We start from the raw sequence: 6,000 nt of genomic DNA on the forward strand, positions 1-6,000 counted from the left end.
GAACATGAGACAAAGACGTTGGTTGGAGTTGGTTAAAGATTATGATTGTGACATCCTTTACCACCCTGGGAAAGCCAATGTGGTGGCAGATGCGTTGAGCCGGAGGGGCCCAGGACAATTGTATAGTTCCACCCAGATCTTGAAGGAATTAGCTGATGAGATGACCAGGGCAAGGATAGAACTGGTGGTAGGCCGGTTAGCAAATATTACCTTGCAGTCGAACCTGTTAGAGCGGGTTAGGGAGGGTCAGTTGGTGGACGCGCAGTTACAGGAAGTTAGGCAGCATGTCTTAGCAGGGACAGCTAAGGATTATTCTGTTTCTAAGACAGGTTTGCTTCGGTATCAGGGACGAATTTGTGTTCCGGCAGATGAGGGGATCAGACGAGAAATACTGGATGAGTCTCACACTACGACATACTCACTTCATCCGGGTACCACGAAGATGTATCAGGATCTACGGTCATTATATTGGTGGCCCGGGATGAAGAGGGATGTGGTAGAGTATGTGTCTAAATGTTTGACATGTCAGCAGGTTAAGGCTGAGCATCAATGACCAGCGGGATTGCTTCAGCCTTTGGGTATTCCAGAGTGGAAATGGGAGGATATTACGATGGATTTCGTGGGAGGATTACCCAGGACAGTTGAACTTCATGACTTGGTGTGGGTGATAGTGGACAGATACACCAAGTCAGCTCATTTTCTACCAGTGAGGTCAACTTATACAGTGGAACAGTATGCAGAGCTATATGTGAGGGAGATAGTTTGTCTCCATGGGGTTCCAAAGTCTATTGTATCTGATCGAGACCTTATCTTTACCTCCAAGTTTTGGGGAGCTCTGTAGAGAGCCATGGGGACTCAGCTGAAGTTTAGCATAACTTTTCATCCTCAGACTGATGGACAGTCTGAGAGGACAATTTAGGTATTAGAGGACATGCTTAGGGCATGTGTGATTGACTTCGAGGGATCTTGGAGTAAGTATCTTTCGTTGATCGAATTTTCATATAACAACAGTTATCAGTCCACGATTGGAGTGGCTCCTTATGAGATGTTATATGGGAGAAAATGCAGATCACCTATTCACTGGGATGAGATGGGTGAGAGTAGGTATTTGGGACCAGACATGGTTCAGAAGACCAATGAGGCTATTGAGAAGATTCGAGCTAGAATGCTTGCTTCGCAGAGTAGACAGTAAAGCTACGCTGATCCTAAGCGTAGGAATGTGGAGTTCCAGGTTGGAGACCACGTGTTTCTGCGAGTTTCACCACTAAGAGGAGTGAGGAGGTTTGGAGTGAAGGGAAAGATGAGCCCTCGATTTTTTGGACCTTTTGAGATCCTATAGAGGATTAGACAGGTGGCTTATAGGCTGGCCTTGCCACCGTTGCTATCAGGAGTTCACAATGTGTTCCATGTCTCCATGTTGCGGAAGTATGTTTCTGATACAACACATGTGCTGAAGTATGAGGATTTAGAGTTGCAGACAGATTTGTCCTATGAGGAGCGACCAGTTTAGATTTTGGATCGGAAGGACAAAGTCTTACGGAATAAGACAATTCCGTTAGTGAAAGTATTGTGGAGAAATAGCAAGATCGAGGAAGTGACCTGGGAGTTAGAGACAGCAATGCGGGATCAGTATCCCTAGCTATTTAGGTAAATTTCGAGGACAAAATTCTCATTAGGAGGGGATAGTTGTAACGACCCCAAATTCGCTAATGAGGCTTAAGGGCCTTGATTAACGTGCCGGGAGGGCATAATTGGATTAAATATGGTTTGCATGAATATATTGATTTAAATGCATAATTATATGATTAATAATGTTTGTAAGATAATTGATGATAATATGATATACATATGTGATATATGTGAGAACCACATTATTATGTGGTTAGGTTTGCGGAGCACGACTTGAGGCGATCTTAGAGCTAGTTAGCGGGGAAAGGTCACAACAGGGCTTAACAGTTGACTATGGATAAGTCAGGGAGATTTTAGGTATCGGGTAGTTATTTAGACTATCGGGTTATGAAAATAAATATATGGAGATATATTTGAGGTTAGGAAGTCTAGGCGAGAATATTGGGGGATTTTACCGTTTTGCCCTCGGGGACGTTTCCGGCACCCCGAGCCTTAGGTTGACCTAAGTGATAAGGATAACTTACTAAAAATAGAAAGTTGTAGACAGAAGAAATAAACCGACTTAGACTTTCTTCCCAGCTCTTCTTTCCTCTCTCTCAAGGAAAGCTCAAGGAAGGGAAAAACAGGGAATTTCTGGGACTTTTGAGCTGGGAATTGCTGGGAATGAGGCTGGATTTTGAGGCTTAGTTCAAGACTCATCCAAGGAATTGAATCAACACTAAGGGTGGAATTTGAGCTAGAAAGCTTTGGAAACTAGCTGGGTTTTGATTAGAGAAAGGACCCAATTGAAGAGGTAAGCTTTAATTCACGAATTATAGGTTTGAATTTGAGTTTTTGACTGGTTAGCTTTGAGTGTTTATGTTCTTAAGTTTCAGGAATTAAGAGTGTGATTTCTATGAGTTTTAGGTTGAATTTTCTGTTGAATTGTGTGGCTTGAAAGTGTTGGGGTTGTTGGGTGTTGAAATGGGGAGCTTTGGGATTGCTTTGGATGTGGTTTAGATGTTGGAAATGGTGGGTTTTCTGGGCTCGGAGGGAAGGGCCGCGGCTCTGTTCTAGAGCGCTGCGGCCCTAGGTTGAAGATGAGCCAAGGAGGCTCGGCCAGGGGTGAGCGCCGCGGCGCCCATTGCTAGGGCCGCGGCGCGTGTCTTCGCCCAGGGTGGTCCTTGGTTCTGTTTTGAGGCTAGGGCCGCGGCTAAGCTTCAAGGGCCGCAGCCCTTAGTTGTGCACTTGAATGTTAGGGGTTTTTAAGGACGGGAATCGAACCTAGAGTGCTCGGGATCAATTTCACCACCGTGCTTGGTGGAATCGAGTTTCCCAAAAGTTAGTTTTGTATCCGGAAACCCTTATTTGAATATTAATGGAACCCTATACTTTGGTTGTGACTAGGTGATAAAAGCTTAGGCTCAGGAACGGATCGTGCTTGAGGAACATCGCTCGTAATTCGAAACCGTTAAGATTAAAGGTAAGAAAAAATGCACCTGGTTGAATATATGTAACGGGACTAAGGGTTCCTTATTGTGTATGCTTGAAAAGATGGTATTATGCCATGCAAGCTAATTAGTGAACCAACGGCCTAAGGGTGCCAAGGGTTACACTAGCGCACAGGGCGCGGCTTGGCCACTGGTAGCCAAGGACAGCTTATTATGCACTGAGCTCGGTTTAAGCGGACCGAAGTCAGTGGGATAAACAGAGGGTGCGGCCTAAGTTGTCGGCCTTGATTATTATGTGACATGAATGTTATAAGTGTTTGATTGCATCCATGATTCTGATTACATGCTGAATGATTAATGAGGATTATCTGATGAGAGTTCGTGCTTAGTAAATTCACTATTTGTTATAACTGTTTGTGTTGCACGTGTTTTCTTGCTGGGCCTTGGATCACAGGTGCTACGTGGTGCAGGTAAAGGCAAGGGCAAGCTTGAGCAGCCTTGATAGGAGAGCTCTGTGAGCGAAATGTACATGGCCAGCTGCTCAGCCGCCACGGTTGAGGTTTAGGCAGGGACGTGAGACCCAAAGATTGTCTATTTTGCCTTAGTATGGCTAACATTTGTTTATGTATCTTCAGAAATCTGTAAACCAACTTTTAACGTTGTTTCTTTTGGGATCTCGTGTATATAACTATTTAATTATATAAAATGAAGCTTTTGAGGCCAAAACCTTTTAACCCTAGCTCATACACGTTTAGTGACACGTTTTTAAATTAATGGCTTGATTAGAAAGTCTTGCACCTTTATATGTACACAGTGTAGCGGTCTTGGCTATCCAGGGCGTTACAAAAAGTCATTAGCTTCATTATACTAAGAAACCTTAACGAGTGAATCAAAAGATCCAATAAAGACAAACAGGAGTTCATGAATACTCTGAATTTAGATTGATATACAAATGATCATCTATTATAATAAGAATCAAATCTTTATGTCAAATGAAAAGTTTATAAAGATAATTAATTCTTATAAGTTGTAACGTCCTGCGTTTAGGGCACCAGGCAAACCCTAGCTCGAGTATTTTAATTCCCTGTATTATGTATTATTTCAGGGGAACACTTTATGTTACAAGAAGTTCGTGATGTTTGAATGCTAACCATATTGTGGGAAGTGCGTTTTTTTTAGAAACTGAGACCTTTTGTCGTGGACCGAGTCAAAAACCCTAATCGGGTAAAAATCTCGGATAAAATATTCTTAATGGAATAATTATGGCAAAAATAAGTTTGAGCATAAACTTAAAAAAAAATAACTATAGGTTATTTTAATAATAAAATATGATAAGTTTGGTGATGTCACAATTTATTTAAATTGATTTTTCTCACTAAGAAAAATTAATCAAAACTATACACTGTGCTAAATATTTTTTTGACCTTATATTCAAGCTTATTTGAGGATTAATAAGATTTAAATCAAGGGCACTTTGAGGCATGTGTGGCTGGTTATGTAGAGTGCTTGAATGGAAAAAACTTTCCCAATAGAATTTCAAGAAAATAGCCATCATTATTTTCCCATGTTATTATCTTTTTTATTGAAAAGAAAACTAAGCTAACTCAACACTCAATCTCACCACCCAAAGACCCCAATCGAACCCTCCCTCTCTCTTACTCTATTTGATTTTTTTTAGCACACACTCATCTCTCTCAAATCTATCTTCTTCTCTCTAGAAATTTAGAGCACCATTGAAAAAAACTCCATTGAAAGTTTTAAAAAAAGCTTGAACCAAAGTTAAGAAAAAGGAGTGAGTTCTCTTGTTCTTCTTACCATCTTTATTTTCCTTCTTCTTCCTATGTTGACCGAACCTTTAAGGGTTCTAAAACTCTATGCATGTTGGTTTAACACTCACCACAGCCATCATTTCAAACCTAGGTGTGGTTAATGCAAGTGTGAGCACCATCATCTACATTAGAAGGAAATTTTTGAAAGAGGTAAACCCTAGAGCAAACTCTTTTATAAGCATCCCTCCACTTTTCTGTTTCTAGATCTATAATCTGATTCTTAGTGTTTGTGGGAAGGGATTTCAGTGTGTGAAGTGTTGAGAAGTGGTGCAAAACCCTAAGAGCTTAACCACCCCAAAGTCTTGAACATAAAGAGGTAAAAATCTTGATTCCTACCATAATATTTTAATGGCTTTAGCAAATCTTAATTTGATTGTTGTTTTGGGAGTTAAATTAGTTATTTGGGTTTTGATAAGGTTATTTAGTTGGCTGATGATGCATGCTTGTGGTTTATGTGGTGTTTGGTAGCTTGGAATCCAAAGTTCCACTGGATTTGTTGATGCATGCTTGCGGCCGAAAATTTTCATTGGCTTCCAAAGGGCCAAATCATACCTAAACAACCTAATTATTCAAAGTTTTTGTAATGTGTTATCTGGAAAGAGTACATAATTTTAATATCTTGAACCACCAAAAAACATTTTATATAACTAAAGTTATGAGCTTTTTAGGAATCTAGTGCAAGTTAGATTAGGATTTGGCAGTTCCGACCTTAAAATTTTGAACAGTTAGTTGAGTAGGTAAAAATTATTATTTTTGGCTTAAATTTTACTGAATGTTCTAGAAATATTTAATATTAAGCTCATGAAATATTTTAAAAAAATTCACTATAATTTGGGAGTTATAAATTTTCCAATTTAGATGTTCAAAACTGTTTGCTGCCAAGATGGTGTTGTTACAGTGGCTTCCAATGAGCCAAACACTAGGTTATTGGTAAAATTTTCCAGTGGGACTTTCAGTATTTCCTTATTTAGGAAGAGCAATTGATTTTAGCATTTTGAAACACTAAAAAACGTTATGTCTAGGTCAATTTATAAGCTTTTTGGGATTGATGTGCAAGATGGAGTGAAAAACTGACAGCTTGAAGAGTGCATGTTTGAGCAATGTTTTGACAA

This window comes from Humulus lupulus, chromosome 5 (assembly GCF_963169125.1).
Source record: "Humulus lupulus chromosome 5, drHumLupu1.1, whole genome shotgun sequence".
Classification (NCBI taxonomy): domain Eukaryota; kingdom Viridiplantae; phylum Streptophyta; class Magnoliopsida; order Rosales; family Cannabaceae; genus Humulus; species Humulus lupulus.